Here is a 16,706-nt window from a genome sequence, read left to right on the forward strand (position 1 = left end):
TAACCTCCTCCACCAACCCCTTGATCCAGTCACTGTCTCATTACTCTAGTAGTAGTAGTAGTAGTAGTCTTTGGGTGACTGAGAATGACAATTGTCTTTGTGCATTATCATCTATTGATGTACCCTCATGTGGCTTTGAAGTCCCAAGGCTGAGGCGCAGAGTTTGTGTTCCACAAACTCACTACTCTAGAATATAAAAACCCCAGAATGGAGGCATTGGGGAGCAACCCCCAGGTTGTTCCACTCCTGCTTTTATGCTGGCCAAAACTTTAACATTACTATTAAATCTCTCTCTTTACTTTTTTTTTTTTAAAAACCCTTCCCTTCCCTCTTAGAATCAACACTGTGTATTGGTTCCAAGGCAAAAGAGTGATCAGGGCTAGGCAATGGGGGTTAAGTGACTTGCCCAGGGTCACACAGTTGGGAAGTGTCTGAGGCCACATTTGAACCTAGAACCTCCCATCTCTAGGTCTGGCTTTCAATCCACTGAGCTACCCAGCTGACCCTTCTCTCTTTACTTTTAAGCTAAGTTCCCAAGTCTTGCATTCCTATGAAAGGTATGCTTCCTAAACCCCAGGGGTACACCTCTACACCCCACAACAGTACTAGATGACCCTTCAGTATGTAAACCTCAAAATTCCTTAGACTTATAAATGTTGGAAATTTCACCATTGGGATATTTCATACTTGGAAAATTTCTTACTGATAATCTATTGGAATGGGAACCCCATTGGCATGGGAGGTTCCTTCTCTTCCCTTCTTAAGATTAGGACAGAAACCTTTTGCTGAACAATGGAAAGGACTTTGACCTATGCTTAAGCATAGAACAGGAATTTCTTTGAGTCATGATTGATTTCAGAATTGAAACAATGGAGATACTTGGAATCAATCTCCACCCTATTCAGTCCTAACAGGATTGAGTAAGGGCTGCAGCCTAGATCGATATTTAATTATTCCAATCTCTACCCTACTCAGGTTAACAGGATTTAGAAAGGGCTGTAGCAAAGGAGCAAAGATTTAATCATTTGAAAATATGACCTTCAACAGACATGTGCAAAGCCTCTGGGCGGTCCTGGGTTAAGCTAGAGCCTCCACTGGCACAGGGAAATTGATGAACAGTGATTGGTAGATGTGAGAACTGAGGGGAGGCAACTTGGATGGTTTCCTTAAAGATCAGGGGGGTCTGAAGACTCGAGGGGGTGGAGGAGTTGGTCGGGAGTGGTGGCAGTGTACTCTGAGAAGCTTGCTCTGAAGGAAGCTGAAGGTGGGGGCCTCTGAGACTGTTTCTCCGTTTTGGTCACGTGAGTAATAGAGACTGATCTCTTTTCTTTGCCCCAGCTATCTAAGGGCTTGGGCCTTTTGGCCCAGCCTAAACAGAAGGGGTATTTAAGCCCTATTCCCTTCTCTCCCCTTTCTCTCTCTCTATCTCTAATTCCTTTCTTCCTCCTATTGTAATTAAACTCCAAAAAAGGCTGACGGCTGACTTGAGTTTTCATTTAGGAATTACATAGCTGAATTCCTTGGCGACCTTAAATTAATATATATCAGTCTTTTAATGTGATTCCCTTGTAACAAGTAACATTAGGTAATTGTTTAAGTTGCTAGCAATATTTGCAATTTACTGAACATAGAACCAAATCTACCCATTCATAAGATATTTATAGTGTTAACTTGGAAATAGCACAGAATGATTAAATAGTAAGAAAAAACCAAGTCTTTAATCAGGATAGGGATAAGTCCAATTTGGCCCTTTACTCAAGAGTTTGGCGCCACGACCTTTTCAGGGTACAAACCCTGGTGTTATCCCTAAGGAGTGCCACAATGCTAGATGATGATTCCGAGGAACAAAAGAATTTGGGGAATCTATATACCATTTGGGAAATCCAGGGGCAGGGAAAGATGATTGACATCACTATAGCTCCAAAGAAAATGGAGGGTTCAAACTACACTGACCAGATACACTCAAGCTTGGGAAAGGAATCATAGCTAGAGGCTAGGCTGTAAGAGAAGAGGTTACTAACAATAGATAGTAAAGGATGATTCCTGCTCAGGTGTGGATCTTCTTGGGAAAAGTTCTGATACAATAGGGGAGACTAACTAAAACAAAGAGGGTCCTTACCATATGCTTATCTCACCCAACCAGGATTGTCATGTCCCTGAGGGTCTCCCACTCAGTCTGAAACTGCTAATTTGGGATTTCCTTCAGGGTAGATTCCCATGGGAACAGGGAACAAGTACAAGCTTTGGGGTCTCCAATTTACAAGCTAGTCCTGAAAATTGGGGTTCATCAGATCTTACTCAGTAACAAGTTTGGGATTCCTAGATTCCATGTTGACAATAGAAATGTGAAGCACTCTATAGTGCTTAACTTTCATGGAGTTTTATTTTTCTAGGCATGTAGGGTAGTCCAGAAGGCTCTTTTAAAAAGCAAATTTAGAGGCAGCTATGTGACTTGGTGGATAGAATGCCATGCTTGGAGTCTGGAAGACCTGAGTTCAAATAGGACCTCAGATACTCCTAGGTACATAACCATGGACAAGTCATTTAATCCTGTTTGCTTACCCCCTTGCCCTTCTGTCTTTGATTTATTACTAAGATAAAAAGTAAGAGTTATTTAAACAAGACAAATTAAATCTGTATGCATGTATATGTGCATTTACACACAAAAACATAACATATATGATGCATAGTAAATATTATATATCATCTGTATTATATGGAGTATTCTCATTTTGTTATTTATCTACCTTGATTCCTCTTTCCCCTCCCATAGGTCCTTTTCACCAAGAACAAGGATGATCAGGACTAGATCTTCAGAGAAAGATGGTTCATCTTTCCCAGTCTCTACTCTAGCCCTTGAAGTTAATCCATATTGCTTTGAAAGTCTCTCTGAGATTATTATCTTCAGTGAGTTAAAACTCACCTCAGTTCAGTGAATCTAGGGATTTCTAGACCACACTACTGCTCTTTCTATCCTTATCCTCTTCATGTCTCTTTTTCCCCTCTCTTCAACCCCCCACCTACTCATATTTTTCCTGCTCTAGAGGGAAAAACACCAAGTCAGCACTACCATTTCCATTCAAGCCTCCTTTTACTGCCTCCCTCTGCAAGTGTTATAGTGTATTCCTCTATCACAATGCACTTTTCTTGATAACAGGAGCTGTCTTCCTCTTTTATTTATATCCCCAGCACTTAGAACAGGGAAAGGCAAGAATTAAGTACTTAATGGATGGATGCTTACTCATTCATTCAGTATTCATTCATTCCAAGGTCAACTCAAGTGAGATTTCCTAAAACAGGACTTTCCAGATCCTCTCAGCTAATAATATCCCAACTCTCCCTGACTGTATCCCAGAAACTCAGGTGAACTATTATCAGGGAAACTCCTTTGCTCCCTTCCATCTCCTAAAAACACCCAATGACCCCCCTAGGGTCCTGAGATGACTATCAATCTTTGGTCATCCTCTAGATTAAAGATGGACAGAAAGATGCACCTTCAGGCCACACCTTGATCCTATAAGACATCTGTTTGTCCCCTAAAACTAAGGAATCTCTATGTCTCCAGGCAGATGGCAGTATGATCACCCCACCTCATGCCTGGGTGACTACTGTTATAGGCTCTGGAAGGATACCCTTGGGGTTTGGGAAGGATGCCTTTTGCGAGCATGCAAGACTCCAAAACTTAGCTTAAAAACAAAAAAGAGATTTATTAATTTAGAAAGTAATGTTGAGAATGGCCAGGAGGATAGCAAGGTGGAACAGCAAGATGGGGAGCAGTTCCTTGGGAGGACAGCATGAAAGGAAAGGCTGTTGTTCCCTGAACATCAGTTCTGAGGTTTTTATGTCTTTTTTACAACAGATTCTATGCTTGGTGGGGAAAGTGACTTAGAGTGGTAAGCCCTCAGGCATTTGGTGGGGTGAGGTGGTCATCTGACTGGGGTCTGCCTGGAGGCATAAAGATTCTTCTCTTTGTCCATCTTAAATCTAGAGGACAAAAGAAGATAAACATCTCAGGACCCTAGGTGGGGTCCTTGGGTGTTTCTAAGTTCAGAGTAAGGAGGAGGCAAAACAAGGGAGTTTCCCTGATAATAGTTCGCCTGGGTTTCTGGGGTACAGTGCCCATGTCAACTACCACTGTTGTAAAAAGTAATGTTAAGGTCCGGGATTTCACCCACTACCATGGAAGTCCACGAACAATGCAAACAGGCAGGGAAGGCCATTTATTGAACTGATACGCGCATCAGTGGGAACCTCTATCATCAGAGTTGCTTCTGACAGGCTGGGCTTTTTATACTTTTCTGTAGGCATGGTTTTCTAGCCACCTTATCTATTATATACCATCCTTGGAATTTTGCCTGCATTTATGGCTCTTATCGGCTTCCTACTATTCTTGGAACTTTGACAATTCTATATTATTGGGGTCTTCCTGGCCTGTTGTTTGACATATTTATTGGGGTCCTCCTGGCCTTTATCTGGTACCTACTGCAGCTGGCAGTTTGGCATATTTATGGTTCTAACAAGTTTCTCAAGGCTGACCAGCTCATTAGGCCTTCCTGCTAGGATTTGGTATATTTACGGTTCTGACAGGTCAGCTTGTTAGGCCCTCAAGTTTGGCCATTTTCAGGCCTCCCTCAGTATAAAAGCTCCAGAAGTGATGTTGATGGGGGGAACAGCCTTTCCATTCATGCTGTCCTCCCAAGGAACTGCTCCCTATCTTGCTGTTTCACCTTGTTCTCCTCCTGGCCATTCTCAACATCACTTCCTAAATTAATAAATTTCTCTTTTTGTTTTTAAGCTAAGTTTTGGAGTCTTGCATTCTTGCAAAAGGTATCCTTCCCAAACCCCTGGGGTACTCATCTGAACCCCATAACATCCCCATTACACTTTATTTCCTTTATCTAAAGTTTGTATTTACTTATATGCATGCATATCATTTCCCCAGTGCAATATATAATCTTCAAAGAGAGGGGAAGTTTTTGTTTTTGTTTTTAGCTCTAGAAGCCCCCCAAACCTATCACACTGGAATGGTGTATAAAAAGCCATTAGAAATACATATTCTCTGATTCCCTTTGATCTATTTTCATATACAAATCAATAAATAAGCATTTTATTTTTTTAATTTTATTTAAAATTTAAAAATAATTAAAAAAAATTTTAATTTAATTTTTAAAAATACTGTGTATTGATTCTAAGGCAGAAGAGTGGTAAGGGCTAGGCAATGAGAGTTAAGTGACTTGTCCAGAGTTACAGAGCTAGGAAGTGTCTGAAGTCAGATCTGAACCCAGGACATTCTATCTCTCAGCCTGCCCCTTGAGCCACTGAGCCACCTAGATACCCCCAAATAAGCATTTTATTATGTGGCTACTATGTGCTATATGCCCTGGGAATAAAAAGGCAAAGATTACAAGATCATAGTGTTATATGAAATTTGTGTTGGGCTTGTATACCTACCTACCTACCTATCTATCTATCTATCTATCTATCTATCTATCTATCTATCTATCTATCTGAATATGTTTATTATATTTAATTATAATATATATTTTTGTATATACATTTATATGTATATGTACATACCTAAAATAAGAGAATATGTCAACAGAATCAAACTGATAGGAAAGAATTTTACTAAGAAATTTTAAAGATGACAACAAAATTAAGATTGTGTTGCTACTGATATAGAAAAGAGTAATTAATGATATTAAGTAATTATAGGATCCTGAAATTATCTTTTAGAAAAGCAAAACAAAACAACATCTCATAGATACTTTATCTTATAAATGATTTGAGTTTAATAATACTCCAAATGATTTTGAATTATAAATGTATTATAAACTTTACACAAATTTTACCTTTTTGTTTTCCTAAGCCTGTATTCAGGAGCTGGGGGAAATGCTTGATACCATAAGATGATGTCCTTCCTCACTTTTGTTTTTTGATGGAAACAACCACAGCAAGAGAAAGCATGCTTTGAAAAGATTCATTTATGCTCTAAAGATTAACTAGGATGATAGTTTTAAAGACCAGGATAGAGAGACTTCAGGAAAACTGCATTTAAGTTGATTTTATTTAACACTAGGATTAGATTTATTTCTGAAATCAACAAAATGAGTAGGAGCAGAAAACTGCCATCCTAGATCAACAGAAAGATAGAAAATATCTTAAGAGCAGAAAAAAGAATTTATTTTTAAAATGGAAGAATAGCAGGGAGATGAAGTAAAAACTTGGTTCAATAAGCTATCAAAGTCAAGTAAGAGAATAATAGTCCCAACAGAAATGTAAGAAAAGAATCTTGTAAGTGGAAAAATATTATGAAGTATAAAAAAGTGGTTTATAAAAAAGCTGAAAGGAGAAGTAGTCCCAAAGGTTACTCTAGGGCCAGATAAAATCAAAGCTTGGAAGACCTTGATGAGATGATATTTGAGTAGTGGAAGATCAGACTAAGCATTTTTACAGCTATTTGGAACAAATCGTTTTGACAAACACGTGCAGGAACAAATGATACGGATTTGTTTAGAGACTGAAAACAAAAATGTTAGTGTAACCATGAGCATCATGTGTATAAGGCAAGATAAAGCAAACCACACAAAAAAGTGTTCTTATATTATTCAGTTGTAATTTGAATATTTAGTCATTCATTTAATAAATGCTTACCATATGTAATGAAGAGATAGAGTGGTATTCCTTTTATAATGATTTCTTAAAAATATATTTTTTTAGGGAACAGCTAGTTGGCTCAGTGGATTGAAAGCCAGGCCTAGAGATGAAAGATCTTGATTTTAAGTCTGGTTTCAGATACTTCCCAGCTCTGTGACCCTAGGCAAGTCAATAGCTCTGTCAACCTGGAAAAAACAAAGAACCACCAAAGTAGTCAGCAAAACCAAATCTTTAGTCAGGAAAGAGTTAAGTCCTTAAATATTGGCCACCACAGAGTCAAACCCTTGGGGGCTCTGGGGGTAGTGTCTCTGAGAGGATCACCATGCAAGATGATTCTCCAGAGAATAATAGAACATAAGGATTTTACATAGCTTTGGGGAATTAATCACAGCAAACAAACACTAACAAGTTGTAAGCAGGCTTGGGAAAGAGGCTGAAGCCAGAGGCTGGGGTATCAGGGAGTGATCTACTACAACGGATGCTAAAAAGATGGTTCCTGCACAGGTGTTGGTCTTCTAGGGAACGGATCTCTGATAAAATAATGGAAACTTCTAGGACTAAAAGTGATTAAGCATTTGAACATTTCTATTACTCCTATTCAGGACACTTAATGGGCACTGAGAGATCCCTTTTTCAGCCTAAGACAAAGTCACTTTAGGACTTCTCTTAAGGTAAGTTCCCAAGGGATAGGGGCAAACTTGGGGTCTCCAGATTTCAAGCTGACTGCTCTCATACTTTTCTGCCTTGGAATAAAATACAGTATTGATTCTAAGATGGAAGCTAAGAATTTTAAATAAAAAAATGTTTTCTATACCCTTAAGAATTTTTTAAAAATATATTAAGGGATTTTCTAAGAGATATATTTGACTAAATGTGTTACTCATAATGTGATAAGTGCATAAGAAAAGTAATAATGTTTTGAGATCAGATAAAGGAGAGATCATTTCATGCTGGCAGATCAGAGAAAGCTTCATGAAGGTGGTAGCAGTCAAACTGGGACTTGAAGGATAGTTGATTTGTTTAAAGTCATAGACAGAAGAGAGAGAGAGAGAGAATTGAGACTTTAAAAGCCAAAGAGAATATTTTATATTTGACATAAGCTTAGGAAATCAAGTGGATGATATATTGCAGCAGGGAGAGATATGAGTCAGGAAGGACAGTTAGAAACCAGGTGAGAGATGATGAGATTCAGCACCAAAATGGAAGCTGTTAGAGTGGAGAGAAAGAAATATACACAAGAGAAATTGTGAAGATAGAAAAAAAAAGGCACAACACTCAACAGTAGATTGCATATATGCAGAATGTGGGAGAGTAGACAAGGATGACATTGAGGTTGTAAGCCTGGTTGAAAGAAAGCAAAATGGTACCCATTAAAGAAATAGAAATATTTGGAAGAGTGAAGATTTTATGGAGAAAGATAAGATATTCAGAATTGGAAATATTGATTCTGAGTTTCCTAATTTCCTAGTTTGTCATGTCCAAAAGGCAGTGATGTGAAATTGATACTTAAGAGAGGGGTTAGGAATTGACATATAGATATTACATCTGCAGAGATATGATAATTAAACATATGGGAAATGATAAGATTATCAGCAAGCATGGTATTATAAAGGTAGAAGAGAAGTAGAGCTGGGGCAAAGCCTTAAGAGACACTTACCATGAGAGTCTCCTGGATGAAGATCCAACAAAGGAGACCAGAGAAAGAGTGGAGTAGATTTACAGTAACATTTGAAATAAGGGCCCAGATTCTGCATAGGCATTGGATCTTGCTAGATTAAATGCTCTGAAACTTGTCCAGTAATCAATGAGAAACCATTAGAGGGTTTTAGGCAATGAAATGACATAATCAAACAACTCATTGAGAAGTTTGAACTGGGAATAATATGTAGGATAGTTTGAAGGGGAAGAGACTGGCACAAGGGATATGAACTAGGAGGTTAGTGCCATGATACCTCTAAAATGTAATGAGGGTCATTAGTAAAGTGTAGACTAATTCAAGGAAACACATTTAAGCCTATTTCAGTGTTATAAATTATTTGTCTTTTAGAGTGAAGCATCTTCCAGGAATTATTGCAACTCTTTACCTACTTCCATTTTGCAATTTAATCAATTATGATGAATAGTGGTTTTGCTATGGTTAGAGAAAGTCATTTTAAATTAATATTTGCTGAAGCACTTCAAGGACATGGTGCTTTTCTGAGTATTATAAAGGGTAAATGGATAGCCCTCATGTTTCACAAAATGTAAAGAGAGGGCATCAGTATTATGACTATAAGGATAGATAGATATAATTGATATAAATAAAACATGTATATACATATATACATATATATATACATATATATATATATGTATATATGTAACCAAAAAGGCAAAGAATTAAACAGAAAAGTCAAATTTTAGTGTGGTTTATGTACCTCATCACTGTAAATGATTTGAACCTTTCAGATAAACCACATTTGAATCCTTCCTGTGATGCCAAAGTCATTTCTTAGCAATTCAGGGAACTTTCCAAACTATAAACCATCCTTTATGAATAATTAAAGTGTTTATTATTTTTAAAAAAGTCAACTTAGCTCTTGAAATATTACAATGTCACAGAAATCAAGACTAAAAACAAACATGTAAATAACTTATTTGCCCTCTACTTTTCTCATCTGTAAAATGACAGGCTTAGAAGAGATTATTTGTAATTTTTGTTCCCATTCTGAATCATATGATGCATTGAGTCTTTGGCATAGACTTAATCACAAAAAATTAATGAAGCCACAAGCATTTAAGCAGCATTGAATATTTGCCATGTACTATGCTAGATCCTGGAGATACAAAGACAAAATACAACTAGTTCCTAACCTTAAGGAGGTTGCATTCTAACAATGGAGAAAACATATACACATACTCATAATAAAAATACAAAATAGACAGAAGGTGGCATCTACAAGAAAATCAAAATATTAGTGAGACTAGGAAAGGCCTGCTGAAAACATGGTCTTTCAGATGAATCTTGAAAGAATCCTGTGATTCTAAGATGTGAAAGTGAGGAAGAATATTTCAGATCTCAGAGTCAGGCAATTCACAGGATGGGTAATGTTGTATTATGTTCAAGGAATATCAATTTTGCCTCTTTGGTTGGAATTTTGTTATTGTTTTTATTTTTTCTTAATTACAGGTTGGTATAATTTTTAATAATTTTTCTCTGGATGATGTTATAGAAGCAGGGAAAGCTTGAACTACTATGAGAAACCTGTCCAAACAACCCTGAAATAATACCTCAAAATGAATACTAAGAGTTTTAGTGAAACAACTTTCATGTATAGAACAATTTGAATGGTAGGCAGAAAGGATCTGCTTTGCTGGGGTGAGTGGGGAACATAGCCTACAGGACGCTATCCCAAAAAGTACTGGAGAAAGCCAACAGCAAACCTGTCTATCTCACATCACTTGTTCTAGGTTATGAATCTGGCTCCAAACCAATGTCCAAATCCTGAGATGCTGTCTAAGCCAATAGCAGTACAACTCCATGCATATTCCCATAAAGTTCAAAGCCCCTACATAAGACTGAAGTTAGACCCTGAGCCCTAGGAGAACATAGCCCATGGAGCTCTGAGTTCTGCAAGCCAATAGCAGTCTCAGGGGGTGATGGAGTCAGAAATAGGAGGTGACTTTCAGAGCTCCAGCCAACAGCCATCACACTGCCTTGAAAGAACTGAAGATTACAGAAACTAAGAAATAGAGCTAAAGGCAGCAGAAAAACAAAACCAAAAACAAACATTAAAAAACCCTGAAGTTTAAGAGAATGCTTCTTCTACCCTAAGAACAAAGCTCAACTTTAAGGTAAAAGTGAAAGTCATGAACAAGATTGGGAAAATGAGCAAAAATTAAAAACAAACAAACAAATAGCTACTCATAGAATATTTTTATGGAGACAAAGAAGAGCAAGACATAGGCAAAGAAGATGACTGTGAAAGCAAAGCAAACACACACAAAGCCTCAAAGAAAAATATGAATTATTCTCAGGCTTTGGAAGAGCTTAAAATGATTTTAACTATCAATTAAGAGAGGCAGAGGAAAAATGGGACAGAGAAATGAAAGCAGAGTAAGAAAAAATAACAGCAGAATTGGTCAAATGAAAAAAAAGAAGTTTAAAGGCTCACAGAAGAAAATCATTCTTTAAAAATTAGAATTGGACAACTAGAAGCTAATGACTTTGTGAGACATCAAGAAACAATAAAACAAAATCAAAAGAATAAAAAAAGAGATGAAAACATGAAATATCTCATTGCAAAAACAAATGAACAACTGATCTGGAAAATAGATCCAGGAGAGACAATTTAAGAATTATTGAACTACCTGAAAACCATGGGGGAAAAAAGTAATTATCAAAGAAAACTGACCTGATAGTATTGTAAGAGAAAAAAATAGAAACTGAAAGAATTCATCCAGAAATAAATGCTCAAATGACAAATCCAAGGAATATTATAGCTTAGTTCTAGATTTCCCAAGTCAAGGAAAAAATACTATATGCATCCAGAAAGGAACAATTCAAACACCATGGAACTATAGTCAGGATTACATAGGATTTACCAGCTTCAACAATAGAAGATCAGAAGATTTGGAATATTCTATTCTAGAAGGCAAAATATTTAGATTTTCAATCCAGATTCACTTATCCAGCAAAACTATTTAATAAAATAGTTCACTTAATAAAAGAGAAGATTCCATACGACACATTCCTGATGAAAAGATCAGACCCAAACAGAAAATTTGTTGTTCAAACAGAGGTCCCAGGAGAAGCCTAAAAAGGTAAATAAAAAGAGAAAATTTAAGGGATTCAGTAAGGTCAAATTGCATGTATTCCCACATGAAAAGATGATACTTGAATTTCCTATTTTATTTTTTACTAGTATTGTATAAGTGGAGATTTTAAACCCTAGACTTCAATCCTTAGAAGTCCTTGGTATTTCCCAGAATTCCCTATAATCTCTCCTGAGTCTCCACATTGGTGAAATCACATTATTGGTATTTAACTGGCAGTAACACCTCCCACACTCTGTTCCTTTGCAAATGATGCAGCAAGTATAGCTAAGTGTGGGGATTTAAAATGGACTAATCAGCCATGGGCATGTAGTTTTTATTTTGTATCCCCTTTATTCCTTGATTTCTAGTAAATCTCATAAAATATAATATTTTATTATTAGAGATATAATTTAATTTTTACAGTATTAAAGCAGTAAAAAGGAATGTAGGAGTAAGCTGATTATGATAAAATGATGTGTAAAAAAATTCAAGGTGTAAAAAAAGAGGATTGCATTGAAAGAAAAAGTAAGGGAGAGGTAGAATGAGGCAAATTATCTCACCTCAAGAGATATGAAAAAAAAAAACCCTATTACAATGGAGATGAGGATCGGAGTTGTGACAAGCAGTACTTAAAACCTTACTCTCATTATAATTGACTCAAAGAGGAAATACAACCATAATTATCCAGGTATTGAATCATATCTTACCTTGTAAAGAAGTAGAATGGGAATAAGAGAAGGGGTAAAGTAATAGAAGGGAGAGGCAAATAAGGGATAGTTAATAAAACCAAAACACCTTTGAGAAGGGATAGAGTAAATTGAAAGGAGAAAGAGTAGTATCAAAAGAAAAAAATGGAGGGGAATACACAGTTGGTAATTATTACTTTGAATGTGAATGGAATAAACTCACCTATAAAATGGAAACAAATAGTAGAGTGGACTAAAAAGCAAAATCCCACAATATGTTATTTATAGGAAACACATTTGTAGCAGAAAGAAACACACAGAGTAAAGGTACCAAGATGGAGCAGAATTTGTGGTGCATCATCTTAATTTTTAAAAAGCAGGAGTAGAAATAATGATGTCAGAAAAAAAAATAAAGTAAAAATAGACCTGATTAAAAGATATAAGAAAAGAAACTACACTTTGATAAAATGTATTATAGACAATGAAGTAATATAAATGCTAAACATATATGCACCAAGTGGTATAACCTCAAAATTTTAAAAGAAAAATTAAATGAGTTTCAGGAGGAAATAGAGAGTAATACTGTGCTGGGAGGGGGGGACCACAATTTCCCTATTTCAGATAGAAATAAATCCAACTAAAAAGTAAACAAGAAAGAAGTAAATGAAGTGAATGAAGTTTTAGAAAAGTTAGAACTAATAGATCTCTAAAGAAAACTGAATAGAGATAGACATACCTTCTTTTCAGCAGTACATGGCACCTACACAAAAAATGACCATGTGTTTGGGCATAAATAACTTTACCACCAAATTCAGAAAATCAGAAATAACAAATACATCCTTTTCAGATTATAAAACAATAAAATTTTAATTAATTAGGGTTCAGGGAAAGACAAAACCAAAAATTAATTAAAATTAAATAATCCAATGCTAAAAAAGGAGGTCAATGAACAAATTATAAAAACAATCAATCATTTTATTAATGAGAATGACAATAATGAGACAACATTCCAGAATTTGTGAAATTTAACCAAAGGGGAAAATTTTATATCTCTAAACAATCATCAATAAAAAAGGACAAAAGAAAAAAACCCATCACTGAATTGAACATGCAACTAAAAAATACTAGAAAAAGAACAAGTTAAAAATCTCCAATTAAAGACAACATTGGAAATCCTAAAAATTAAAGAAGAAATTTATAAAATTGAAAATAATTGAACCATAAAAAAGATATGACATTGATTAATTTGATTTAAAAAAGGAAAGAAGAAAGTCAAATAATCAGTATCCAAAATGAAAAGGGTGTACTCACCATCAATGAAGAGGAAATTAAAATAATCATTAGGAGCTATTTTACCTAATTATATGCCAAAAAACTGACAATGTGTGAAATGGATGAATATTTACAAAAATATAAATTGCCCAGCTCATCAAAAGAGGAAATAGAATACTTAAATAATATAATCTCAGTAAAAGAAATTGAACAAAATATCAATGAATTTCTGAAGAAAACATCCCCAGGGCCAAATGGATTTATAAGTGAATCCTATCAAACACTTAAAGAATAGTTAATCCTTATATTATAGAAATTATTTAGGAAAATGGAAAGAGAAGGAATACTACTAAGTTCTTTTTGAAACATAAATATGGTACTCTTACCCAAGTCAGGAAAAGCAAAAACAGAGAAAGAAAATTATAGGCCAATTTTTTTAATAACCATAGATTCAAAAATTTTAAATAAAATACCAGCAAGACTATATACCACAAAGATCATTTACTATGATCAGTTGGGATTTATACCAGAAATGTAGAACTGCTTTAATACTAGGAGAATTATCAGCATAATTGACCATATCAATAATCATAATAACAAAAATTACACTATTCTCAAAAAATGTAGAAAAAGTCTTCAACAAAATACAATGTCCATTTCTATTAAAAACACTAGAAAGCATAGGAAGAAATGGATCATTTCCCTCAAATGATAAGTAGTACCTACCTAAAACCATCAGCAAGTATCATCTGAAATGGGGATAAGTTAGAAACCTTTCCAACAAGATCAAGAGTGAAGTAAGGATACTCATTATCACCACTATTATTTTATGTTATATTAGAAATGCTAGCTTTAGCAATAAAAAAGAAAATAAATGAGAGGAATTAAAGTAGACAATGAGGAAATAAAACTCGCTCTTTTCAGATGATATGGTCTTACAGAATTCTAGAAAATTGACTAAAAAACTAGTTTGCATAATAACTTTGGCAAAGTTGCAGGATACATAATAAATCCATATAAATCATCAGCATTTCTATATATTGCCAACAAAGTTCCACAGCAAGTGATAGAGAAATTCTATTTAAAATAACTCCAGATGATATAAGGTATGTGGGAATTTACTTGCCAAGACAAACCCAGGAATGATATGAACATAATTACAAAATGCTATTCACAAAAATAAAGTCAGAATTAAACAACGGGAAAAGTATTAATTGGTAATGGGTAGGCCTAGTTAATATAATGAAAATGACAGTTCTACCTAAATTAATTTACTTATTCAGTGCCATACCAATAAAAACTATGAAAAAAACCCCTATTTTATAGAACTAGAAAAAATAACAACAAAATTCATCTAAAAAAAAAACAAGAGAATTAATGAAAAAAAAAGTGAAGGATAGTGGCTTAGCAGTACCACATATTAAGCTGTACTATAAAGCAGTAATCATCAAAACTATCTGGTACTACCTAATAAATAGAATGGTAGATCAGTAGAATAGATTAGAAACACAATATACAGTAGTACATGACTTTAGTGACATTGTGTTTGATAAATCCAAAGACCTCAGCTTTTGCAATAGAAACTCACTATTTAACAAAAACTTCTGGGAAAATTGGGAAACAGTATGGCAGAAAATAGATATAGACTAATATCTCACAGCCTATACCAAGATATAGTCAAAGTAGACAGAAGATATAGATATAAAGAGAGATATCATAACTAAATTAGGAGAACTTAGAATAGTTTACCTGGCAGATCTCTGGAGAAGGGAAAATTTTATGACCAACAAAAGATAGAGACCATTATAAGATGTAAAACATATAATTTCAATTATGTTAAATTAAAAGAGATTTTATACAAACAAAGCCAATGTAAACTACTTTATAAGGGAAAAACATCTAGGGAAAATTTTTGTAAAACACTTTTCTCTGATAAGGAAGGATTTCTGAAATCCTTAGAGAATTAAGTGAAATTTATGAAAATATAAGCTATACCCCAATTGACAAATGGACAAAATAGATCAACAAACAATTTTTAGATGATGAAATTAAAGCTATCCCTAATCACATGAAAAAATATTCTCAATTTCTCTTGATTAGAGAAATGTGAAATAAAACCACACTGATATACCACCTCACACCTATCAGATTGACCAGTATGACAATAAAAGAAACTGATAAATGTTGGAGGAGATATGGCAAAATTGGGACATTAATGTATTATTGGTGGAGTTGTGAACTGATATAAGTATTCTGGAGGGCAATTTGCAACTATGTCCAAAGGGATTTAAAACTGTCCATTCCCTTTGATCTAGCCTACTGGCGCTGTATCCTAAAGATATATTAAAAAAGGGGAAAACATCTACTTGCATAAAAATTTTTATGTCACCTCTTTTAGTGGTGGCAAAGAATTGGAACTTGAGGGAGCGTCCATCATTGGGGAATGGCTGAACAAATTATTGCACATGTTGATGATGGAGTACTATTTTGCTATAAGAAATGATAATAAAGATGATTTTAGAAAAATCTGGAAAGATCTGCATGCAGATCCATGATACAGAGCAAAATAAGAACTGGGAAAACACTGTACAAATTAGCAGAAATATTGTATGATTATCAACTATGAAAACTTGACTATTCTCAGCAAAGCAATGATCTAGGACAACCCTGAAAAACTTATGATGGGCAATGCTATGTTTCCAGAGAAAGAACTGTTGGAATAGTATGGATGTGAATTAAAGCATACTGCCTTTCCCATCAGTATATTTATGGTTTTATTTTGGGGTTTTGGTTTATATGTGTGTGCTCTTACAATAATGATGAATATGTACGTATTTTGCACGATAATAAAATGAAATATTAAAAAAAAGTTGTTTTTTGATATTTCACAATCCATGTCCTTTCCCTCCTTCCCACTCCTTTCCTTTCCCCAAGATGTCATATAATGTGATATAGGTTGTACATGTTATTCTACTATATATATATTTATGTCTTCATGTTGTGAAAGAAGACACACATTAATTGCACTAGAAAAATATTCACAGAGGAAATAAAATAAAGAATGGTTTACTTGAAACTATATTCAGATTCTGTCACTTCCTTCTATAGCAGAGTATAGCCTTTTTGTCACAAGATCTTTGGAATGTCTTGGCTCCTTACATTGCTTTTAATAGTCGTCATTAATAGTTGATCATTGTATTTTATTGCTGTGGCTATGGCCAACATTCTCCTGGTTCTGCTCATTTACTACTTACTTTGCATATAAGTCTTACATCATTTGAGTCTTTTCAGTTG

Source organism: Monodelphis domestica, chromosome 5 (assembly GCF_027887165.1).
Source record: "Monodelphis domestica isolate mMonDom1 chromosome 5, mMonDom1.pri, whole genome shotgun sequence".
Taxonomy (NCBI): domain Eukaryota; kingdom Metazoa; phylum Chordata; class Mammalia; order Didelphimorphia; family Didelphidae; genus Monodelphis; species Monodelphis domestica.